The 26,588-nt window shown below is 39.2% G+C and overlaps 1 protein-coding gene across 6 annotated transcripts in view; it reads left to right on the forward strand.

The window, feature by feature from the left end:
• Positions 1-1,393: 1,393 nt before the first annotated feature.
• Positions 1,394-26,588, forward strand: part of gulp1a (GULP PTB domain containing engulfment adaptor 1a) — a 54,327-nt gene continuing 29,132 nt past the window's right edge. Inside the window, exons 1-3 of one of the 6 annotated variants that reach the window (XM_027021916.3) lie at positions 1,432-1,530; positions 14,444-14,566; positions 21,710-21,800. The gene's annotated coding sequence lies outside the window, so the exon portion shown is untranslated. Of the gene's footprint in view, positions 1,531-14,443; positions 14,567-21,709; positions 21,801-26,588 lie in introns of all 6 variants that reach the window. The other 5 variants (XM_081713243.1, XM_027021909.3, XM_035523900.2 and 2 more) reach the window with 5 other exon arrangements.

The following is a 26,588-nucleotide window of genomic DNA, read 5'->3' on the forward strand; positions in this document are numbered from 1 at the left end:
CTTAATCCTGTAAGAATGCCTGACCTGTCTTTTACAACCTCATCACACCAAATAAACATGGTAAGTGTAAAAGGGGTTTGAGAAACATACCCTGACACAAATACAAAAAGAAATGCTTTCAAAAGAATACTGATCTAAAGTCCTATAGCATATTTGTTTCCTATTCAAAAATATTCCAGAACCAAAACTGAGTAATTATTCATTGGTTCTTTCCAAATTGTTAAATTCATACTTTTGGCTGTGATGCAAATTTATCAGTGATACAAATTCAGCTGGAAAAAAACAACAACAATAATATGCTGAGCTTTATATGAAGGATAAATCTCATATTTCTAGGTCTTTTGCTTCAAACCTTTGATAATAGTACTATTTTAGCAGGGTCTTTGTTCTGTACCATTTTTGCAAAGACAATCAGGTTTTCCCCATTTTATGTGCAGATATGATGTGGTGTATTTTAAGAATGCAACTACAATTTTAAAATACAGCTCACCTTCCGCTTCTACAGATTCTCCCAAAGTCTGGATCAACACAGCCTAGAAGCTCAATGTGAAATGAAAAGCAGTGACACTGATACGCTGAAGTGTCGCTTGAACCTCCTTCACGAGGTTAACACAGGCAACAGCGCTCACTCTGGCTTGTTCTTGTTTTGCTCTGATGACACCCACGTGAGAACATCACATTTTTGCTGGCAAATGTTGGGCTGGATACTCTTGCAGCGCTGACCCCCAATGCTAACAGACAACAGATCTGTGGGTCTACACTCAGTTCTCTGGGAGTCAAAATCTTCCTGTGGTTTCATTACTGTTATTACTACTATTATTAATAATATTAATGATGAATATAATATTATTATTGAAACAAGTGAAAATGAAAGACTATGATGACCCTTGAGTGTCAGTAATCCAACATTAAGAAGCTTTACGTGCCAGTGACCGTTCTGAGACACTCACTTTGAGTGGTTATAGACCCAGAACTATCGCTGGCACTTAAAGCTTCATAATTAATTAGTCAGAACTGGAGGATAAAATTAACAAGTGAGGGTGGCGTCAGTGTCCTGTTGGCTAAAGAAATGCTTTAAAGTCTTCTCAGAAATCATACGCATTTTTACTTTTGTATAGATGTCAAATACATTACAATAAGGCATACATTTCTGACATAAATTATATAGGCTACTTCCACATGATAATTTCCGAATAAGTACCGAAGGTTTACCGGGAAAAAGATGAGTAATCCAGATGGTGGATAGTAATTTCAGGTCTGATTTTTTTGAGCGGGGATTAACGGGAGAAGGCGGCTGGGTGCGCGGTAAACAGCGTGCGGCGTCACCTTCATCTGGCCCTTTAAACGTTCAGATGGTCGACCGTCCCTGCGGCGGTGTTTGACTACCGAGCAGGCTGACGTCACCAAACTTTTCCAGCGAGTGTACGGGGATGAGGTTTGGGAATCTTGTGTGAAAGTGGGTTTGGCTGAGTGGGGAGAAATCGCTTTGGGTCATCGCTCAAGATATACGAGAGGATTGCCGACTTTCTGGTAAGAGATTCGACACTGGTTTTGGACTTAAATGATGAAACAGAGCAACTGAATGGAAGAAGTGTGGAAATTAATTAGTCTCTGCACAGTGAAACAAATGCGGTTTTTGTGCTAAATCAACAAAAAGTTGCGCCAGTTTGTCTTTAGCGCGCTTTAGCTAGTGCGACATAGTTTTTCTCAAAAATGTAAAAACACCGTGAGGCACTGCAGAATAGTTGTAGCTGTGGGAATAGTTACCGAGAAAATGTCCATGAAATTGTGCGGGTAGCAATAATTTGTCGGCGCGTTTGGTAGTGGCATGGGACTTTGAAATCTACACGAGGGTTATTTGGGGAGTATCTATTATGCTGAAAGTATCTGACGTATATTACATTTACGCCCACGTGTTGATTTATAAGACTTGTTTTGTAACTTTTTGATGCTTTGCCCCGCAAACGCAGTAATCGATGTCTGCTTAATTCTCAGACATCATGTCGCTGCGTTTCTCCTATGGGACCCACGTAATTGTGGTGACCGCGTTTGTCATTCGAACGTGTCTGGACACTGTTGACTTCCCCTCGTACCCCTTTTACAGTAAATCCGGTCGGTTTCACTGGTTCGTGTGTGCACTCAGCCATCTCCTACGGTGCAGGTCAGAGGGAGTCTTGCCAAAAATCCGAATGTCTTCTTTTCATCGCCGAGGCACCCCACGGCCAGAGTGAGACTGGAAAAGTCTTGCTTCCACAGTTACCTCCAGAGTCCAAAAACTCCATTATGTCTTTTCCTCTAACTCAGACTGCTCTTGCAGATTTACGGTCTCTTTGTGAGAATAGCACCATAGCGATTGTTGGCTCTCTCTTGTCACTTTTGTTAAAGAAATTGTTACACTCTGTGACTTTGTGTGTAGTGAACAATATATGTGGGTTTTACTATGGGAATGTTTCAGTTTGAGTCCAGAAGAGTCCACTAGGACATAAACGTAGACATATAACCTGGAATATAAATCCACTGTGGTAATCTATGGGAAATGTGTAAATAAAAGGAAAGTAATTTATTTTATTTGAAATTGCTTGAATTCAAGTGGCTAAGGTCTTTTAAGGGGACATAATAACTGACAGTGCCAGTTCCCTTAAGATGGGGATAGTAATTGGATTGCTTTCAATTTTTTTCTTTTCTTTATATATTTATTTGATTTATGTGGGCTGTCAACAAGGATAAAAGCTAAAGTTTAATTTCTTATCTGTAAATTGTTTGTAATCAGACTTTGATCAGACGTGATTGATTATGTATCAAGCATAGATGATGCTGAAATACTAATGATGCTAAATTGTATTCACTTTGAGCCTGCTTTGACAACAGTCAGACTAGTCAAAACAACTAATCCATTGTTCAATGGAATAACTCATATTTGATAAATCGTGTAGTATGGTGTCCTTTCCACATTACAGTGGTGCCATATGGATTGATGAAGCATGAGAGCTGGAGAAAGCAGTATCACATTGATTAAGATTTTTAATTTTTTAAAATTTAATTACATTTTTTTATTATTAAGACTGATGCGTATATTTGTATCAGAAAATATCCAGAAACAAGCATGTGCTGGCATTGTCTCTAGGTGCAGGCGACCATTCAATCGGTGTAGATGTACTTGTCAGAGCTAGCCATCAGAGTACTGACTGATCCTCTCGCTGTATCAGCAACAGATGCTGCATACAGTACTGTGTCAAGACATGCATTGTCTCTGCCTTGCTGTTACACAGTGTGTATTTATTTATTTATTTTTTTCTTCTCTTGTGGTACATAGGTATTGCAACTCCATTTTGTCGGGCAATCATTTTCATGGCTGTGTTTGCAATTTAAATGACTGACTAATAAAGCTAGACTGTGTAGAACTCCACATTCTTCATGTCATTTACATTTCATGAGTGTCACGGTAAGAACTGGGTGTGCATACGCTTTTAAAGAACTGTAGGTATTATTATATAGGTAAAATGTAGAGGAAAAACAGGTCACATCAAATTGGTTTCCAGCCAAAAGGTTTGTGGCTGTGTACTCAGTTTATTAAGACTTGCTTAATAAATGTTTTTTTTAATCATCTTGAGAATGACTGACAGCCACAAACTACCCCCCCATGCTTAATCCTGTAAGTACCAAGAAGAAGTAAACAAATCACCTTTCCTAACCAGTATAATACTTCGGTCTCTTTAATTACTCTGCATGATTGATATTTCAGGATGATTTAAGTTTCTTTAGCTTCCTTGATCAGGTTTGATCAAGGAACTTGATCAGTTCCTTGATCAGAACACTGTGCCAGTGTCTTAATTCCTGTTTTGGGGCAGGCAATAATGCACTGGAATAAAAAGTCTTCAAGCTGAAATGAAACTCATTTGTGTAGCATGCACAAAGATCAGCTTTTCTTTTTGAAATCAGCCCATAGGCATAAGAACTCCACTTGCTCATCAGACGATCTTGCAAATTTTATTATCCTTTATTGTCTTCCTTTGCTGAGCTTTGGTAGTGTGCTGCTTTGGGAGAGCTGGTGCGCGCCGGTCATGTCAGACAGTGAGCGATTTTCTGCACTGATCAGAGATGCACAGGCTCCTGTGCTTTTACCTCAAGCTTTGAAACAAATCAAAGGCTGGAGATGGTGCAGGTGCAGATGCAGCCAATATTCCTACAACAACATCTGAGCAGATGGGGTTCAAAAGCATGAGTGTATGAAAATAAAACAAACCCTTATGTAATCATGAACCTGATTTACTTACTATCTTTGTTTGGTTAGGGTGGGACTGACATGGGTGACATGATCTGTGTGTTACATTAACAAGAAAACATGAGTGACGTAAAATAATCATAAATATGCATCAGTAATTGTTGGGAAAGAATATGAAAAGCCCTGGCTTTGTATCATAAGCTCAGTGCTTAAATATATTCCTTTGAACAATTGTTTCTTCCTTGTTAGTGAGCTACTGTACAGAAGCTTGTAAAGCCTTACTGGAGATGTTTTTCACTTAGTGTTTTTAAAACTGTTGAATTCCTTATAGTATTGTCAAACCAGCTCCTTGATGCCATGCTCTGACAATGAACGGCTCCTGTTTTGTCATGCATAACTCCATATAAGGCTTCACTTGGACCACAGCCGTCTTATTAAGCTGTTTGAATTTTCATCCAATGTTGGGGCTTTAATTCATAGGGCAGTGGCAGCTTAGTGGTTCAGGTACCTGACTAGTAATCAAGCCCCACTACTGCCAGGTTGCCACTGTTGCCACATGAGCAAGGCCCTTAACTCAAAAATTGCTAAGTCATAACTGTAAGTTGCTTTGGGTAAAAGCATCAGCTAAATGCTGTAAATGTACATACTATGAGATCAGTCAAGTGGCAAAACACTATGGAACCTATATTCTTGTAGGGTTACTAAGTAACATTTAGCATCACTCTGACTGTAGCAGTGCCCACTTATCACAGGCTCTGCCGAAGATGTTATACATTGATTACACTAAGTTTGTTAGATGATGGGTTTCCTGACACATTTCCTGACATATTTTCCTGTCAAAAGCTGCAGTTGATGTTTGTTTCAGTGTGTTTCCCCAGTCTCTTCCTAGTTGCCAGCTATGACTCGAAAAACCTGTCACCTACACACATGGTGCAAGCAGGACCATACAATTAAGCATTCTGTATATTCCAGGACTTTGAATGAACTAGACCGAGGCTAGTTGGGCTGGAGATTCTGTTGAATCACAACAGTGCCATGGTCATCTTGTCACACCTATAATAACTGTGACATCTCGGCGGCAGCTAATGCCGGGGTGTGTGACTGAAAGCGACTCGGTGCAGGTCAGTCACAGCGTAGAGGACAACGCCTAGTCCATGCAGCAGATACACCCTCAGGCGTGCCACCTAAACAGCAGCATGACAGATGACCCAGCCTTCCTCTCTCCCCGTCATTTGTCAAATAGATTGCAGTCCTACCTAATCATCCATTTTTGACCCTGTCATATTGACCATTTTTCAAGCTCCCCATTGGTCCGCAAGCCTGTGGCAGTAATATGAGGACACCTACACTGGATCCACAATATAACTAGCATGTAACAGTACATGTAAGAAACCTGACAGAACAATGCTTTGCCACAATGATGTTTGTACAGTAGAATGTTGGAATGCACATTAGCACTATGCTAATTTGTATGTTAATTTGGCAGTGTTGTGCTTTTAATGCATTGCATTTGAATTTCTCTATCAAGGCAAGGCCTGTATTAACTATAAATTCCTAGAGTAGTAGTAACCAGCTCCACATTGTGCCACAGTGCTCTGTGAGCTGCCTAGGCTAGTTTATGGAATGCTTAGGATTGCTGAGTAATCACAATCAATAGCTGCAATCACTGTATAAGTCATGGTAATAGCACGCATAGTTAATATCCGATCTTCTTCTCGTATAATCTTTAGTTTTTCATAAAGGTTAATTGCCTGCAGTGCCTTATTGCTAATGCCAGAATGACTATTTGTATTTTACACCAAAAATAAGGGAACACACTAGCCTAGCTGAATAGAACTCGTTAATATTCATGGTTGTGCTGTGAATTCAAACATTCAAATTTGGTTTGTGGAGTTGAGAAATGACTCGGTATACTTACTACATGAGGAATGCAGTGAGATTACTTTTCCTCATTAGGCTGATTTATCTCTATTACCGTGGATCATGCCCAAGCCCCGGGAGACGAAGTAAAACATTCAGCCCTGTAGCCCATCTCATTACAGTGCTTGGTTGGGTTTTCCTCTACTGACCACAACTAGAAGGGCATAAGACATGGCTTGTGGAAGATAAATGACATTTTATCGATGACTTCTAGGTGCAGGCAGTCCCTATTTAGAATTTATACATGGAGATCATTGGCTCCACTTTGTGCTGGAAACCTTAATGGCCTTTTTAAATATCATAAGTCCTGGGCCATTGATTTTTCTAATTGCCTAGTTTGGGATTAATGCAAAAAATGTTTTATTTTGGATGTATCTGTGCTGTGAAAAGATTTGTGACAGATTATTAAGATTTAATGCCTGTAAGACATTCTCATTTCCTTTTCGTTGATATCTGACTGCCCCCTTGGACTGCATTAAAAAAAAAAAAAAAAAAAATTAAATCAGGACTTTTTACCAAGTCAAATTACATGTAAATTGGGGAGTATTACCTTGCTCTGTTGGTGTCATTGTAATGGTAATCAAAATGCATTTTCAAATGATTACTTCTGTTTGGATGAAATTGCAATGGAATGATCACCAGAGTTTTGACCGCAGTACTCGGGCCTTCAGAAATAGAGTTAGTATAGTGGACAATTCAGACCTGGGTCTGTTGTTACTTTCAGTTTGTCACTTCAAATGCTTGTGTGGCCATCCCAGTGTAAGTACATTAACTGACAGCAAGCCTTTGTAAGTCACTGTGTAATTTCCAGTCAAATAATGTAGGATGCATTAGCCTTTCAAACATTCTAGACTTTCTAGCTGCCATTTTTAGTGTACCAGTCCAGTTTGTCTTGGTGGGGGAAAAGGAAATCTGATGTCTCTAGAAATGGAACAGGGGGTCTGTTCCTTCTCTTGATATCACACTTTCCAAGACAACAGACTACTCACACAGAATTTGCTATGGTGAAAGAATAGGTTTAAAATGAATACTTGGACCCTTTGAATGTAAGGGCTACATTGTTCACTCTTTGCCTGAGGACTGAAGTAAACAGTATTAAACATGGTGACTTGGCAAGAATGTCTCCTGCACTGTTCGCATGAACCAACAAGTGGTGTGGTAGCTGACCTTTCCCCAGAGACTGACTAAACCATCACTAGGCAACAGTGTTCCCCTGGCAGCAGCAGTGGGTCACATCAACAAAGTCACTGCTTCTCCTGTTAAGGTCTGATCATCTTCTCAGTGGATTTTGTTTTTGTGTTTTTGATCAGTCTGTTTTCTTTCTGGTACAGAGAACATTTTAATCCAAATCTGTTAGTTAATATTTGAGTTTGTACCTTATGTTAGTCATCATAGAGTTTATGCTATTCAAAGCCCTTAAGTGACATGGCCAGAGTTGGCTTTAACCAATAGGAGAGCAGAAGGAAATGTGCCTTTTGGAGGTCCCTCTGTGTGTGCTGTCATTTACAGTTTCCCAGTAGAGCAGCCATCAGCTAATAAAATGTACATACCTTAATAAGCCAACTGTTAACAATCAAAAATAATAAGAGAGTTATCTACACAAGCCAATTTTAGTAAAAAAGGCAACCAAACCTGCACTGGAACAATAAACTTTTTTTCCTTTTCCTCTCCTTTGTTTTGTTTTTTGGTAAACTTCATACATTTTTAAAAAGAGTGCTTATGCTGACTTAACACATAAGTGGAAGAAATTACGTTGATTTAACATATAACTGGAAGAGTGCACATATATTGCTTAAGCACCTAATGCAAAACATGGCAAATAAAAGTTTTGTTGGCTCAAGTGAGCATCGTGCCAGATGGTTTAAGAGCTAATATTGAAAGTCGTTTGCATCAGTAGGGGGACTTAGTGTTATATGGGTGGTATATGAGCACTAACAAATCACAATAAAAGTCAAACGTATATTATTGTTTAACTTAATAGTTGGTATGTACTGATACAGATGGGATGCACTCTCTACAAGCAGTGCATTTCTTTAAATTATACATGTAGAAAATTTAAAGGAATTTGTTTTTGTGTGAGAAATGTACTTAATTAGCTAGTTCTTTCATTTCTCATTTAAGCCCCTTGCTTCACAGACTGTCCTGTAATGACACATCTGCGCTCTTGGCAGTCAGCATCAGTGGCATTAATTACGCTCTTCTTAGATTTAATTTCACAAGGAGCTGGAGTGGTGTTCCTCTTATTCTCCGAGCTGTCTGTGACCTCATGCATAATGCCTTTCTCGGCTGTCAACCTGCCTGTGATTAAAGACACATCAGTTATGTTTTCCTTAGGAACTATATTTTTGAGAAATCATGAGAAATGTACCAGTGACTGTAGTTTTCTGTAATAACGTTTACAAAGCCCTGTTTGTCAGGTCTTGTTTGTGCTATTCTTTATTCCTTTTCCTTTGTAATAACCTCTGCCAATGCGGTGAGTAATTAACAGAAACAAGTGATTGTATAGACCTGCGATTCACCAGAGGTCTTTCACCTGATGATATCTTAGGAAAACCTAATTAGTTCCCCGTTAGCCACTGTCCCAGTTGACAGACCTTCCTTGTTTTGTTGTTTATTGCTATTGAAGGTGGGGGAAAGTGAGTCCATCGCTCTAACCCTTCCCCAGAGAACTGCAGCTTATCTCCATCCAGCAGTCCTAAACCATCACTGGGGAATATATTTCAGTTAGTTCACCGTCTGCCAATACGTAAGATACCTAGAAGAGCGCCGTTCACGTGGCCGCTCTAATCGACGCGTGCCAAGTGGCCTTCTAGCAGGGCCTAGAAAGAACATCCCCTTAAAACAGTTTAGGTTTGGTCTGTGCCATTATAGGCTGGTCTCCATTGTCTGTGGCAACAGAATCTACAGCCAGCTGCTGTAGCGCTGTCGCCCATGCCCTTTGCTGTGCAGTCAATGCTCAGAAATTGCTATCCCCAGGTTCTGTGCATACTGATTGGGGCACTTAATTAAATTGTGGTTGTAGGTAGTTGGGGCTTGACTGTTGAAGCTTCTCTTTTTGATTTATTTATTAGATGTTTATATGTCTATTGTATAAAAGAGAGTGATAGCTTAGTTTGAACAAAGCCTCAGTCAGGAATGGCTTAAATAATACAAGAACCACCACAGTTTTATCTCTGCGTTTACTAACAGAGGGCAGTGTAAGCATACTTCTGTTAGTATATGCAGAGTTTACAGTGCCCTCTGTAGGTAAATGCAGAGGTATGTTTACACTAGCATACCAGTTTTAGTAGATTGCTTTTTTTTTATCACTACAGTTTGACCTACAAAGAGATTCCTGACTGTGGCTGAAACTATGAAATGCCTTGCCTGGAAATGGGGGAGGGGGGGGACTTGACGTGTTTATTATTACTTGGGTAGTCAAGCATTGTTGTTGTTGTTGTTGTTGTTGTTTTAAGTTGGCCAAATGGATGCTTTGGAATTAACACATATCAAATGTTCTATATAAACTATTGTCATAGAAATGTCAAAGTTTTCATAGTAACACATGTATTTGTCTGGCATGTTCATTTGAGTGGGGGTTTTTCCGGTGTATGTTAGCAATTCCAGGATTCCGGTTTTCCACTGTCACATTTTAGATCAAGCCCCTGATTTTGAACGCTTCTGCTTGTGCGATGCTCTGCACATTCACAAAATAGCGACACTGTACTGATGTTTAAGTGGCACATCAATCTTTTGCATTAGCTTGATGAGGCCCGTTTTGGGTGAGCTTGAGTGGTGGATTAGGGGTGAATGCCTCAACCGTAATGTTGTCTCGGGTGCCTGTCGCACTGAAGGCAAGAGAGCAGGACAAGCTCAGAGCTATGCTCAGTCACAGAGTTATTACTGTAGTTCTGCCTTCAACCTCCGCAGTACTTGAATTGAAATCCTCTCTGGAAAGGCTTTAAAATGTATCTGTCTTTTCTCCGTACCTGAGAGACGATGGGACTGGCACTGAGACTAGTGACCTGACAGCTTGCCTGAGGCTAAAGTTTAAATGCTTTTGTGCAAATACTGATATGTGGTAAATATACAGTATGTGTACCTTAGAAAACATAGAGCAGTGCTCATGCTTAGGCATGGTTGATTTCAGGGTGCATAGAATATGGAGAATTTCCATATAAACCAGAGACAATAATATATTTTTTTTTAGAGAAAACAGCAAGGAAGGGAATCCTTAGACCATATTTTACCATATTTGAACCATATTTCAATCTCAGGTGATTTACCAGCACATATCACACTGGTACAATGATACGTTTATAATTAAACTGTACATTAATTAACTTCTTGCTAATTTGTTTGTAATTAATTTGATGCATGAGTAGCCCATTTCATTACATTGGCTCATATAATTTATTATCTGCCTGGATCATTTTGGGAGGGGGTGGTAGGTAACTTAAGCAAATTTCCTGTGGATTTTGACATTTTAATATAAGAGATTCTGTTTATTGGCTTCATGAGTGCTTAACAATTGACATCAAAATATATCAAATATGTCTTTGAGATCATCTCTGTTGAAGGTGTAATAATAAAAAATTCAGAACATTCCTGGCTGGAAATTATGTGTAAAGACAGACACTAATAAAAGTAGTAAACAAAAATGTGGAGGCAATCCTAATGGGAACAGAATAAAGTAATTATATGATGCGTTTACACTCACCAATGAATTTTACGTTAATGTAAGTTAATGTTTACATAATTTACCACAGCGTCTGGACACAGAGAGGTTTGACAACAAGAAACAGAATTGTTCCACCGGAGTCAAGCTCAATTCATCATGTTGTTCTTCATCATGATCCATATTCCTGCCTTCAGATGATTTTAGAACTTGTGTAATAACAACAGAGATATGCATGCTGGATGATAAGTTCCATATCTTCTGTTCATCTGTAATACTCTTTCCAGTACCTGTCTGGGGCTAGTTTACAGCACACTGAGTGACCAGGCCGTGGGCCGTGTTAACTTAGCAGCGTTAATGGCGTAGGAGATTGGTTGAATTCCACCCCAGGCGGCCCTTAACTCATTAAACCATGGCAGTGTGTTATGAACTGAGAAAGATTACAATCAGAAAGTACGGATGTTTCTTCTATTTGTGTCTTGTTGACAACAATAGCGCTATGCTGACTTTTTATTGGAGGACAACAGGTTGTCTGTTTTGTCACTGTTCCTTTTCAAACCATAGTGTTCCATGTGGTTTGAACCTTTCATTGTCATTGAGTGCACTCCCTATGGACCCCAGTGTGCCCCACTCAACACTAATGCCTTTCCATCTCCTGACTGATGGTGTCCCAGTAAGGTACTCTGTCTGCACTGACCCACTGCAGTGCCCTTTATATCACAGCTGGCCTCAGCCTCAGTTAGCCTTGCTCTGTCCCGGTTTAATTTGTGCTACCCTCCAGGATATTGAGGGGACCGTCTGTCCACTGTGTGTACTGACTGCCATATGATTTTGTTGGTCTAGTTCTTTTTATTTATTTTTTTATTTTATTTTATTTTATTTTTTACTTTTATCACATGTGCAATAATTAATTATGCCTATTATTTTAAGTAACACACGTGTTAAAGTAATAATATATTCTGTTATATATTAAAAATATAGAGAAGGAATAGTCCATCAACATGAGACCCCATCAACCCCCCCCTCCCCCTTCCTTCACAATGCTGCATTTTTGACTGGGTACCCCTTTTTGTTCTATTCCCCAAAAAGCCATCAAGGTCAGATGCTTTAGTTCTGCTTTTTCTGAACATATTCCTCTTTTTTAACTTTTAGAGCTTATATTATGAACAAGATTACAAATTAAGCAAGAAAAGTAAGATTAATGGTTATTATTTATCTCCTTCGTGACCACTTGCCATAATTAATTAAATCATTCATTGTTTGTCTGGGTTCTCATTTTTCACTGGAAGCATAAGTTGGGCACAGATCTGCATCTCAGAACATAATCTGCCATATCAGTGATTGATTTTTACAGGTTATTGTTGCAAGTTGAAAAATGGTAAATTTGTCCAGTGTATAAAAGGTAATCTCTTAGTTAGCGCAGGCAGTGGTGGCTCAGTGGATAAGGTGCTTGGCTTGTGAGAGTTCCTGCTGTTGGGCCCCGAGCAAGGCCATTTACCCTCGGTTGCTCCTGTCTAGGTTTGGGCTGCCTGTCAATATCCTAGCTCATGCCCTTTGATGGTGTGGCAGATAATAGTGGTATTCTGTATCTCTGTTCTACTGTGTGTGTGTGTCAGATAATGCAGTAGTTTTGTTAAATTAATTACAGGCTTCAGATATTACTGGAACATATCGGTCAGTAAAATGATTAATTCCAAACTCCTTAAGTCTTTATCCTCCTTTTAATACTGACTTCTAGTGAAATACTAGTCACTATATGCAAGAGAATTGCATATCAGGAATTTAGTACTAGTTCAGTGTTCCTTTTGCGCTTTATCACCAAATTATTTGTACCTACAAATGGGGGTCCCTTTATTTTTAGTTCTTATGTGCATTTATTTTGAAATGCATAATTTGATTTGGGAAAGATAAATGCAATTGTGGAGTTACACAGCCAGGCAATTTCTCACAATCTGCAGCTTGAAATGAATGAGTTCAGCGGCGAACTCAATGACTGTCTAGCCAAAAACTTAATTTTTGCATTTTGTCGATGTAATTAGTTTTCCTTCTTTGTGATGATGCATGCAGTGATTACTCCTTAAAGATAATGTGTATGGTAACTCCATCTGAACACACGTGTATTCCAGAGGGATAAAAAGCAGACTTTCCATCATCTCTCCAACAGAATTTTGCCATTCTTGTACTTAAATTGAGATAAATTAACTGATTGCTGCTGATGGCATCGGAGAGATTAACTAACAGTGTGTCATTTGTCTTTTCTGTTATGTTGTTGCATGTTTGTTCTATGTCTTCTCTTCAGTTTTGAGCTAATGGAGTTCGTACTCAGTCACAGTAGTAACAGCTTTGTATGATTTAAGCACTTTACACAGTTGCTGCTAGGTGATTGTTATCTGTACCCATCCCAGGATCCAGCACATTCTGACATGTGATGCCTAAGGATCCCGAAACTGTGGACCACACTTCTATAGATGTGGAGGCACAATTTATGGGAACATTTTACCGTCTGAAGCATATGAGCTGCATTACTTGCGAATATATTTTGAAATGTATCTTGAAACAAACCATTTTCTTCATAATAAACTGCAAGACCAGATTTATAACTGTTTTCGTGGCGGACATAAACCTTCATTGCCTTGACAGAGTAAGCAACCCGAGAGTAAATCTCGCTGCCTCTACCCTGCGTTGCTGTGTTTCCTTAATCAATCCCCTCTCTAGCCACAGTTGCTTCTGATACGCAAACGGGATCATCGCATACTTCAGCAATGACGCTCGAGTAGGATGAGAGATGAGTTGAAAGGTTTCAAAGGAATGTGGAAACCATTTGCGTTTGCCAGGCAAGCACAAGACCTGCTCCTGCACTCCACGCTATGCGTAATATAGTTGTCACGGAATGAAGTTTCTGTTGAGATCATCTCTTATATGCACGTGCTGAAGGATGCATGGGCTTTGGAGAAATGGTTTTTCAACAAACAACTCATAAAAAAGGATCATAGTGAAGATATCTGCACATTTAAATATGCATTCTACAGACGCATTTATTAAGGCATATATGTATCTTTATTGTCTATGTAATATAATAATAAATATATATTTTCTTAATTTCAGAAACAGTCCTTCAGGAATAAATAGCAGCCTGACTGAGAAAAGTAATAAAAATATATAAATTTCCCATTTACATGTGAAATGACTTTTACCTAAATTTAGAGTTAGCAGGGTTCTTTTTTCTTCATTTTGAAGAGGATTTTAAATTATCTTATTAAAAATACTGTCACTGTGATTTCCAATGTCAGTCAATTATATTCTGATGGTTTGGTTTGCTGAAACCTGTTTATTAGTTTAGCCTTTGGCTAACTCAATAACATCATCTCATATTGCACTTTTGTCTCTATTGAAAAACGCCTACATTTGTCCTCTGAGACTTTCAATAATTTCTCCTAAATGATGTGTCTGGTGTTTGTAATAGATACTGTGGAAACCTTTAATCTCGTACACCGAATACTGTCCCTTGATGACTCACCTCTGAGTGAATCTGTGTGTTGTGTTTTGACCTTGGCTCTTTTCCTCAGATGTTTTGAAAGCCTTGCAGTAGGAGCAGTCTCACAGCCTCAGGTGTTGGGTTTTTTTCTTTCTCTCTTTCTCTAAAGGCTTTGCTCTTCATCTCTTCGTTGTCATCCTCGCTGCCAGCTGGAGTCATCTGCTTCTCGTTATTGGATTGTTCGTATGTCAAGAGTTCTCCCAGTGTCCGGGTTGTGATCGTTGGATTCATGGTAATCACTCTGCCAGGATGGGGATGGAGATTGTTGTTTTAGATTCTGCTACATTCTGCGGCAGTGCTCTGTCACCAGAAACATGTTGCTTTTTTGTGTTTACTATATTTTAGGTGTTTGTTTTGTGTTTACTGTATGCTGTTTTCTACTTGGGTACAGATGGCGGTGTAGTTTGAACTTGTCAGCTGCACTGACCTGGCAGTTTTTTTATTTAGCTGTTAGCAGCTTTGAATTTTGCCTGGATGATTTCATGTATTAAGATTTTGTCTTTGTGAACTTGGGGGATGTCAACACAGATGCACTAAGAGTGAATTTGAGATGCATTTTTGATTAATGCATTGACTTTCTGCAATCTATGTTGATTTGATTCTGAAACGGGTATTCCTGTAACAATGGGGATTTTGTAGTTTTCTTTTTCATTTGAAAAGTGATCATTATCATTATTATGCAAAGAAAGCTCTATTGTAAGTTTTCTACTTTATGCTATATCAAGCATCTCCCCCCTCCAACATGCCTTGATTGTTCAGAGACTGCTTCTAACTAAAATGTAACATACTTCAGTCAAGAATCATTTATACAATGGTTTACCAAATTGGAGCTGTCAGAGCAAATGAAACAGCTGACATGCAAAATTTGTGTACTACCTTTGTGCTTCTTAACTTCTTACATATGTGATGTTACCCGGCATCATTTTCCAGCAGATGATTTTGCCTGGATATGAAATATCTCCAAACAAAAATCATCTATCCCATATGAGTAAAGGAAGAGCATGTCTGAAACACCAGTCTTCTAGCATAGAATCCAGATGACATGCCTCCAAAAAGTGGGTGGTCAAACAATATGGTTTGCTTTATTCATCTTGATAATAAAGGACACATGGGACGCAGAAGAAACAAAATTGCATTTTCCTTGCCAGTCCACGTATACTTGCCTTTGCTTGTATCAGCAGGGAAAGGAATTGTGAAACGTTGTTGTTGTTGTTGTTGTTGTTGTTGTTGTTTTTGTTGCACTCTAAAACAGCACAATTTAAACTGTGATTTTATATATATATAATTTATTTAATAGTTTTTTTTCATTTTACTTGTTCTGTGCCACCAGTACTTTTTGCATTGTGTAAATTGGGCTGTACATGTGGTAAGTTTTTAATTTCTTTCCCTCAAATTGAGTAGTTTTACTTTAGTAGCAAAGACGCAGGGACTCAGTGATCTCCCCTGACTAATCTGTCGCGCACTAGCTGCTCAGATGCCTTGGTAACCTTCACTGGCGAATTGGACCATCCTGATTAGAGCAAGCACACAAAATGATATTTGATGCAGTTGAATATAGCATCAGATCTGAACCTGCTTACAAGCTAAATTGATTCACCCTAAACATTTTAAGCCTGATGAAACCAAAGGCTTTGAAACAGGCTGAGAATGGAATATTAACACAGCGTTCTTAATGCCTTTTAGTAAAAGATTAGAGGGCTTTTCACTATAGAACCTGTAAATATTATTAAAGCCATCTTTTTTTACAGTATGATATTTACAGTATGAAGTCCACTATAATGTGTACTTGGATAATATTTCATTATCTGCATGGAATCCCACACACAGAATTGAAAGGCATCATTTAGTTTAAACGGTGTAATTTGTCAATAAATAATTAGGGCTTGTACACTCACTTTGGCTGGTGTTCTCTTAATGGTTTTCAGCAGTATGTGTCATTTGCCTCATTGTGGGTCATGTGAGGGTAATACAAGGGGTCTAAATGTTGCATGATCGATGGACGCTCACTCGTGTTGTCACAGTCAATAGCTCTGCGTGTTTTTCTCTCTGCTCTGTGTTCCTCACAATAACACTAGATACAGTGCTATCAAAATGTCTGGCTTATGCCTGCGAATACTGCAAATTGCAGTTTCTCCTTTGTCTCTTCCAAACCAAGTTGTTGTTTTTTTTTTAAAGCTTTATTCTTGGAAACAACTGTTGTGTATGAGAAACACACTATAGAAGCTGTGGACATCAGATCCACTGATTTACCCACATATATATATATATATATATATATATATATATATATATATATATATATATATATATATATATATATATATATATATATATATATACACTGTCATCTATGTTGGGGGCTTCTTTCTGTGTGAAGAATTACTGTAATTTGTGTTGTGTCTTTTAGGATTAATAGTCATGCCAGTTTTTTTGGCAGCTGGTTCTCTGCACACATCCAGAGGAACTGAAGCCATGCCTGTGATTGATACAAAACCTATTCAGGCTGACTCCAGACTCCTCAGTTCATATCACACACACAACCCATCTCTGTTCATGAAATCAGAGATTTTTTAAAAATTTTAATTTAAAAACAAAAATGTTTTAATCAATCTTTTAAATGTATTATTCTTTTTTGGGGAAGGGGTAGGGCATGTTCTTGGAACGAGGGCTGGTTTCCTCAGAGTATCTTGGATTTGAAATGCTTATCTTGGATTTCTTAAATATTTTATGGTCATCTTGGTCAGCAAAACTTGGACAGCACTCCAGTGCTGAAAGGTTCTTTGAAGAACCGCTTAGTGCTCTGTAGTCTTACTACAGGTCACCATCTGGCTTGGTGACCTCTGCATATATTACTAATGAACTAACATAAAGAAAATGCAACAAACCATCACCTTTTCTGGCTTTTTCACATTATTGATATGTAGTTGAATTCATTTTAAGAATTAGGCATTTTAATTCAAAAGTTTATAAGAGTTTATTTTTTATTTGAGTTGAATGAAAGCTCCTCCCTGTATAGCGTGAAAGGGAAAGTTTAGGTTTGGACAGGCAGTCAGACAAATGTTACTGCCTCAGTTCTCACAGAGAAAGTGTTGATCACTTAGCAACATGGAAATAATCCAGTTTCCCTCTGTCTCTGTTACATTCTCAAGACACGCAACTACAGATGACACACTGCACAGCTGCATTTAGGACTTAGAACATCAGATGACTCTGCATTCAAAAACATCCTTTTAATGTTATACACACATAAAGACAATGTGTGTAAAACATGAAAGAAAAATACATACATACACGCATGCATACATACACGCATACATACATACATACATACATACATAGTCACCGCATGTGCACACATCAGTCCCACCATTAAAACGACTGACAGGTGAAGTCAGTAACATTTGATATATTGATTATCTCCTTACAGTGGCAGCCGGGGTGAAATATATTAGGCAGCAAGAACAGTGTGCTGGAAGCAGAAAGTGTGGGCATACATAAGGGTGTGAGCAACTTTGACAAGGGCCAAATTGTAATGGCTAGACGACTGGGGCAGAGCATCTCGAAAACAGCTTGTGGGGTGTGCCCATGCTGACTGACGCATACCACCCACCTACAGACCAAGTCCACCTACACATAGCAGCGGTATCCCCCAGTAGCAGTGGCTTCTTTAAGTGCCCTGTCAGACACCAAAAATTGTTCAGCAATGGTTTGAGGAACATGATGGAGTCCAAGGTGTTGACTTGGCCTCCAGATTCCTCAGAACTCAATCCGATCTGTGAGATGTGCTGGAAAAATTAGTCTGATCCATGGAGGCCCTGCAACTTTACAGGACTTGGGACACATACCAAACTGATAATGAATAACTAATACCAACTGTGAATGACGTATGTTCTGATGAATGACGTATGCTCTGCACCTATGCAAAAGAAAAAGAACTCTCGTGTGCCGGTAGGTGCAGCAGTCTGTTTTAGTAATCGCAAAAGGAAACCACTGCTCCTGGAAGCTTCAGGCGTCTTATAACAAGGATACTCAGTTCTGAGTGACTCACACCTCTCCTTGAAATCCTATCATAAAATTTCACATGGTAATGTCAAGGTTATGACCAATGTTCCACCTGTTCTCTAGACAGTTAGCAAAACAAAATTACTTTCTCTGTAGAAAAATGTTATCCTAGCATGCCACCTTAGGAGATCAAGCCACAGTGTGACAAAAAGCCAGTTTATAATGAATGTCCCCTCAGCAAGTAGTTTTTATTCAGAACTTGAATCCCTCACCCTATAAGTGCAGAGCATAGGTGAGAATTTCTTCAAGAATGATGGAAAAGCATAATAATGGAAAAGCATCGTAAGTGGCTGGTTCATGAAGCTGGTTAAGAGATCATGGGACTGTGCAGTGCTCTCATCAAAGTAAAGGGTGGCTACTTCTTATAAAACAATATTTTCTAAAATGTAGAAGAAAACAATTTTTAAAAATCCCAAAGAGTAGAGCATCGTTCATTTGACTGCACATTCCACATTGATACCTTTTTGATTATTATCGATCATTTGAATCCCACGCTATCAGTTTTCATCTATGTGGTGCACACAGTCTTGTACAATGACAGCACTGCTGTACACTTAAGCCTATCATCCTTTAAGTCTTTTTTAGCCCCCCAAGAGACATTCTTTAGCTGAGCACGCCCCATCAAGGGTATGTGTTAATCAGCCATCCAAATAAATGCCCATTTTCATACTCTCCTGATAAACAGAGGTCTCTGCCTCCATGTCTCATTATTTCAGTTCTGCTCCATGAATTCATTGTTCAATTTAACTTGATTGGGTTAACATGTGAAATAAAAGACTTCGACCTGGATTAGTAATGTAGCCTCCTGCTCTGGTGTGCTCTGAAACGAGGACTTTAGACAAAGAAATCACCAAAGTGGCTCTGTAATATCTTAGCTCTAGGATCACAACACTTATTGGATTTGATTCTTAAATTAAAAACCTGTGTTTTTAGGTGAGAAGTTTCTTGCATCAAACTTTGCCCCTTATCCACTCCTGGCACTTAAAATAAATCAAAATCATGTTCATAGATTTAGTTGGTGTTACCTATGTATTGCTGTAGTGTGGGTTTGCAGATGCAATTTAAGGTAGGGTTGATGGTACATCAGGCAATGGAGAAGACAGCTTTATTATTCTAAACCACCATTGTCTGAATTTGCTGATTTCACAGAAAAGGATGTGTGATATTTTGCAATGTTACAAGATGGTTCTAAAAATGTTTAAGGCATATGTCCTTTATAATCACTTCCTTGTTCACATGATATTTCTCATCACAGTAACTTAAGTGTTATGCACTCTGTATTTCATCTCAGTGGGCCACACATTATGGCTTAAGGCATGCTGGAAAAGACAGGAAACACTGAACCTTGTCAGGAGTAGTGTGTTCAGTTCCAATACTGTCAAGGATTGACAGGAGAGTCTGTTGTTGGTTTGATTGCTCAGATTGTAGATGTCCTTTTGAGACTTACAGTTCCAAGTTCTGCTACTACCTTGTGCTTATGTGGGAAATACGGGTTTTATGTGCAGGTTTACATTCTTTTTCTGAGCAGAAATGTGGCATGCCTGAGCTGTATGCTCGGCTGTAATCTGTCATGTCCCTTCAGGCACTCACAGATGCTTGTTTGCCAAGAAATCTTTGGTTCTGGCTTTCTTCTTTTTGACCTTTCAGTGTATTTTGCGATGTTTTATGTTGGTCAGTAAAGTGGCAGCCGCTAGACTTTTTTTGTTGATTTTGTGTGTTTTTCTCCAGGTCCTAAATTGATGTCATTGATTGGCTGTCTAACTAAACCTAGACTGTTTACATGTCACTGTGCCACTGGCCTGTATGTTGTTTGTCTTGTCCTCCTACAGATGCATCCCTTCACACTAGCTGTGATGTCAATTATGAAAACATTAAAGTTTTGGTAAGATTTAATGAGCTTTCTGCTTGCTACTGCAACCTTCCAGGGACCACGCAAATTAAAATTTCTGCCAAGCCATGTGGCTCAAACTGCTGTTTGCAGTTGACAGATCACTGTGGAGTGCCTCAGGGGCGTGTATGAAGCTCTGTTTCAGAAGGTGTCTGCACTTCTGTCCTCTAGACCTCAGTTCCCTCTGTTCCATCATATCCAGTACCTGTCAGAAAGCGTCTGTGTTTGGAGACCACAAGCCAAAAATACCAGTCTGTGGGCAAAACGCACTACCCATGTAAATATAGTGCTGGTGATTTTCTGTTTCAATTCTTACTGCTCTTCCATATTCCCAAATTTATTGTTCTTCCTGGAGTGCATTGAATTAAATTCAGTAAAGCAGGAAACTCATTTAGTTATAAAGAATGAAAGAACATTGGTTTATGATGAGCTTTGGGAGTCAGAGTGATTTCTGTTCTTGCACTCAGTCCTTTCTCCTAGATTTAAACACGAACAGTGATGGAGTATGCAGCAGTAAGATGTCCTCAACCAACTCCAGCCTTATTTGGTTGGTAATCTTGACCCTCCAGTGATGGTTAGCATGTTTTGATTTTGGTTCATGGTCTCCAACTGCTATTTGTTATCTGATCTTTGGATTCGTAAGTGCTTTGTATCTTCCATGTCTTCCTGAGAAATGCCAGTTTTGTTGTAGACTCAACAAAAATTTTGAGACTGATTCTGATCAAGACCAGTACACAACTAAAGCCCAATTGTGAATGTCATGTTGCATGTGGGTAGTTTTTGTGATGAAATAAATGTAAATTTGAATGTTACATATGCTGTTTGCTTTGGCATGTGGCGGTGTGTGGGTGAGTCTCGGGGGGGGGGGGGGGGTGAGGAGAGAGAGAGAGAGAGAGAGAGAGAGAGCGCTCATGTTCAAATTTTTATTTTATATTTTTTTTTTGTGAAATTACATTTACCCCTCCAGGTTTTGCTGTCCATATGCTTTTATTATTTGTTACACAGGAGGATGCTGCGTGCTTTGGCATATGTCAGCGGGGGAGGGAGGGAGAGTGCGCTCATGTACAAGAGTTACGGAGCGAAATCACATTTACCCCCCCCCCAGGTTTTGCTGTCCATATGCGTTTATTATTTGTTACCTTGTTAACAATTTTCTGATTTAGATAAATTATTATTCATTTGTTGTCCTCTTACAAAGCAAGTAATGTTAATTTATTTTGGATGGGTCTCTTCTCTTTAGCTATCAGTTGTATGCATACTGCAGTGTATCCATGTGGCCATCCAGATTATTGCACTCAACGCAGCGTCTAATCTAGATCAGTCATGCAAGTCTGCTAAGCTCCACTAACTTTTTATTCCTTGCCAAGTAAGCACTTTTGGGTGAGGCGTTCCTTTAAAAATGCCTTCTCTTTTCCTCCTCTGTAGGGAATCCTCTGCTCTAGGAAAGCTGAAGAGGCTTTTAAATGAGTGAGGAAACGTCTGAACATTTCGGACATTTTTTCCAGACACGGTACTGGTAAGCCATGCATTCTCTGGCCTGTTGGGCACCACTTGGATGCTTTTCACAAAGGGGTTCTGAACATATGCATACCCCTTTTGCTTCCTGCACACTTTATTGTGTTGTACATTTGATTTTTAATATATATAATTGCCATTTTTATTCATCAATTTATACTTAATAATGATAAATTGTCTACATATTTTTATAGATTTAAAAAAAAAATTAAAAATTGAAGCCTCTTATTTACAAAAGAATTCAGAACCTTTATTCAGTACTTTGTAAGTGTCCATTTGGCCGCAGATACATCTGCAAGTCTTCTTGGATATGTGTCTACAAGGTTTTCTCATCTGGATTTGTGTAGTTTAAACAGTTCTACATGGCAGGTCATTTCAAGCTCGATTGGATGGTGAGTTTCCATGAAACACCATCTTCAGCTCTCTCCACAGATGTCTGGGGTTTAAGAGTTTAAATCTGGGCATTGGCTGGGCTACACAAGGGCATTCAGAGACCTGCCCCGAAGCCACTTCAGTGTTGTTTTGTCTGTATACTTTGGGCCATTGTCATGTTGAATCTTTTGCCCCAGTCTGAGTGTGAATGTGCTCTGGAGGAGGATTTCATCTAGGATTGACCTGCATTGGGTTGCATTCACTCATCTCTCACTTGTTACCCCAATAGCATAATGCTGAAGCTTAATTCCGCACTGGGATGGTATTAGTCTGGTCATATGCAGTTCCTTATTTTCACCAGATGTAGTGCTTGCTTCTCTGCCCAAAGAGTTCAGTTTGTGTCTAATCAAACCAGAGAATCTTTTTCCCACATGTTGCCAGAATTCTTTATATGCCATTTAGCAAACTCCAATTGAGCTGCCATATGGATTTTACTTAACAGAGTCTTGCCCCTCTGCTATAAAGATTTGATTTATTGAGTTCTGTAGAGATGGTTCTCTGTTCACCAAGTTCTCCCATCTCTGCACAGTACATTTGGAGCTCTCTTAGACTGACTTGTAATCTTTCTTACCTCCCTGACCAAATCCCTTCTTCCCTGAATGACCAGTTTTGCCAGACAGCCATCTCTAGGAAGGTTCATGTTTGTGCCAAGGGTCTTCCATTTCAAAATTATACTGGTAGCTGTCATCCTGGGAACACTGAAAGCCTCAGATATTATTTTATATGTTTTGCCCTGATCAACGCCTTACCACGGTTTGATTTGCAGAGATCCACAGACAGGTTTTTGGATGTCTGGCTTGATTTGTGTCTTGACAATGCAGTGTAAATTGTGGGTCCTTATAGCCCCAGGTGTTTACCTTTCCAAACTATGTCCAGTGAATTCAAATTGCAACAAGTGGACTCCAGTTGAGTTCTAGACATGGTTCACGGATAAATAAAGCAAACTGGATGCCCCACTGTTTAGAATGATGCAGTGCCTCTGATTACAGTAGAGATGTAATTAGCTGTATAGTGGTGAAACAAGAGGTGTACTTGTTTCGTTGAACACCTTTGGACCATCAGAATTAATTATTTGTCCATTGCAGTGCAAGACTGATATGAACATAAACTGGTTTCAAGTCTTTGAACTTCACAAGCACTTGCCCAGCTGTTTCTCTGGAAAGTTTGTGTACTGCACTGCAATTTTTTTTACTACCTCTACATTTTTACCACAGTACACTGCAGCTACTATCTGGAATCAAGACAGGGAATAGAACTACCACAAGGCCTTATAAGAGACACGGGGGACGTCTACAAATTCCTGGTGATTGTCACACAGGAACCATGAGGCAGAAATGAGAAGAACAGCAACACCCATGTACCTCCATAGAGTAAGGCAGGCTCTCGAGAGCCAGTTGAATGGCAATAAAAAGATCAAAGCTATAAATACATACACCTTGCCAGTCATCAGGCGAGCGGGCACAATAAGTTGGTCAGTAGAAGAACTGGTAGCTGCTGACCTTAGACCAGAAGGCCAGAAAACTCCTCATGATTTATGGGACACTTCACCCAAGATCCAGGTAGCAGTAAGGCAGGAGAAGGGGGGACATACAAAGTCTAAGATCCACTGTGCAGGGGGAGGCACAAAACTTCCATGAAATTAAATGGATGGAGGAGTGGCTCCAACAGATCCCAGGAATCACATCAGTCTGGAACAGAGAGAAATGCTGCACCACACCCTCAAAGTCTCATGCCTCTGATGGGTCTGTGTGTGAGAAAAAAGATATGACCAATCACTGGAAGGGTAACTGGTGGAAATCGGAGCACTAACCAGGAAAGGTGTGTGTGTGTGTGTGTGCGTGCGCACACACACACACACACACACACACACACACACACACACACACACACACACACACACACACATAATGGATAGATATTGACAACTAATTTGCATATCTTTTGAGTCACACTAGCTGTGATCTGTAGATTTTTAGGCACAAGACATGCTTTTATCTAAAAATGGATTGTCAAAATTAAATATTAATATGGATTTTTTTGGGTAGTCATTTGTTTTGTCCTCACAAGCATTTTTTGTGTGTGCAGTGTCTGTGAGATGAGATGAAGCCATAACACACATCATCGTCATCTGTGATCGATTCGGAGTCAGATGTAGTCTCTAGGGTGGCATATTGTGGACCGGGTCCCAAATTGAACAGCAGGCTGTGATTGGACAGTGATTTACATTTCTCCTTGTGGCAAGAAAAAAACTCACTGTTCTTGACTGAAATGTATTCTGATTTTGTTTTGGCACATTCACAGCAACACACAGTGGAATGCAATATAGTTGTTAGTTGACTGCATTTATGCTGATTTTAAATTCAGTTCTGATATGAAAATCAGCATTTCATTCATTAAGCACAAATTCAAATGTATGTAATTCGCAAGAATGAGCAATGTTAAATCATTGCAATGGATCTAGAACTTTCTTTTTTGGAACATTTTCTACATTTCACTGTTAAAACACAATCTCATTTGCGCACTGCATTCCATTGTGAAAAACAATAAATTTCAAAGTAGATTGCATTCAATCCTGACATGAAAGTAGTGTTTGCTTTTTAAATGCAAAGCCCCATGTATTATTTTTCAGTAAAGAGGTCAAGTGATGTGAAAACAATATAATGAAGGCTTTGCCTTTCATTCTGGCCCTTATTCTGTGTCTATGTATTCAAAAGTATTGCCATGTGTGTAACGCATTTCACATTTTTTCCACTGTCGTGATTTCATTTAAATTTAGCATTGATTCCTCTCCATAGTTTCTTTACTCCCAACTGGAGCATGTTAAATGTGCTACATGTAAAAGATTTAGGCCAACCAGCAGCAGTAGAATGTATCAGCTCATGTCTGCTCATACTCCTGCCTTCTGCATGCGTTCCTAAATATGAAAGGTATTCCCGTCGAGCCCATATAATCACTACATTAACTGAATGTGAGGAGAGTGGCAACTCTCCTCGTGTGGAACACTGTCTCACCTGATAAAGTGAAATATTTCACGGATGATGTGCATATGCTGAAATCTCTGGTTTCCCTTCATCCATGATGATGGCCTGTGTGCCACGACACTTTGGTTTAGAATAAAGTCTGGATCTGAAACCTCCGGTCACTGAGTGTTGCTAGTTTCACTTTTCTCAACTGTTTTTGATTTTTCCCAAACTTCTTGTTGGACAATGAAGTTGTCTCTGAAGTATGATGAAAAACAGCTTGGTGATTGTAATGCAACAGACTGTTTTGTAGTTCATTTAGGAAGTGCGGTACGCTTATTTCTCTATTTTTCGCCCCTCATAAAAGGTAATATTATAATTGATATATGTAAAATGTCCTGTGGTGGCTTTTGAAAAAGTGTTTGCTCATAGTTCATCTGAGGGTAGAGTATGCCTGTGGGCCATCTGAGGGTAGAGTATGCCTGTGTTTCATTTGAAAGTACTGTGTTCGCTTTGTTACCTCTCTGTAACTTTTTTTTTTGTCCTCTTTCTAATATGAAGAACATATTTGAAAATTTCTCTGAAATTAAATCAGCCTAAACTAAGTAGCTACAAGAAGGAGTTGGGTTTGTTACCACAGAAGGCCAAATGGGATGGTCTGGATCAGTGATTGCACTTGTGTTCTCTCACATTTTTCTTAAGTATTTGTTTATTTAAACTATGCATCTGTAAGGTATGTCACTGTGGGGAATGCTGGTTGGGAAAAACTGGGTCCCCACTGCTATGCAGTGTTCAGTTTTCCAAAGTCTGAGTTTTTTAGTTTTCCATGCTGTATTTATGCATGAAGTTTTAAAAGTAGCAGAGAGTACATGCAGCTTTTACTGTGACTGTGACAAGCTCTAGGTAGGACCTGCTGAAATAGGCAGACCTTCATGACCAGCTCTGAGATACTTTAGATGGATATATTCATGCTGTGCAGGTATTTTAGATTCTCGGTTTCTAGGGGCAGCTAACAATCTGCTGATTGTACAAATTCTAAAGACCAGCATACTGCTAAGTCTGTGCAAAGAGAGAGAGGGAGGAAAGAGAGAGACACACATGGGTGAAAAAGAGAGAGCAGGAGGGAGTGAGACACAGAGAGAGGGAGAGACAGACATACAGACAGGCAGATGGAGAGAGAAAGCAATTTCAAGATTTTTCACTTGGGAGACTAGTTATATTTTTCAATCACCACATATTAAGCCCACTTCAAAATCAGAATAAACTTTCAAAGTGAAGCCAGTTAACTGCACCAGCTCCTAATAATGGGACTTGCTGTGAATATGTAAATGCAAGTATTCTCTCAAGCAAGTCGCTTCCGTTCGGGTCACCCAGGTTTCTTACGATAGCCACTGGAT

The sequence above is a fragment of the Electrophorus electricus genome, chromosome 4, assembly GCF_041902795.1.
Source record: "Electrophorus electricus isolate QZ-2024a chromosome 4, ASM4190279v1, whole genome shotgun sequence".
Lineage (NCBI taxonomy): Eukaryota > Metazoa > Chordata > Actinopteri > Gymnotiformes > Gymnotidae > Electrophorus > Electrophorus electricus.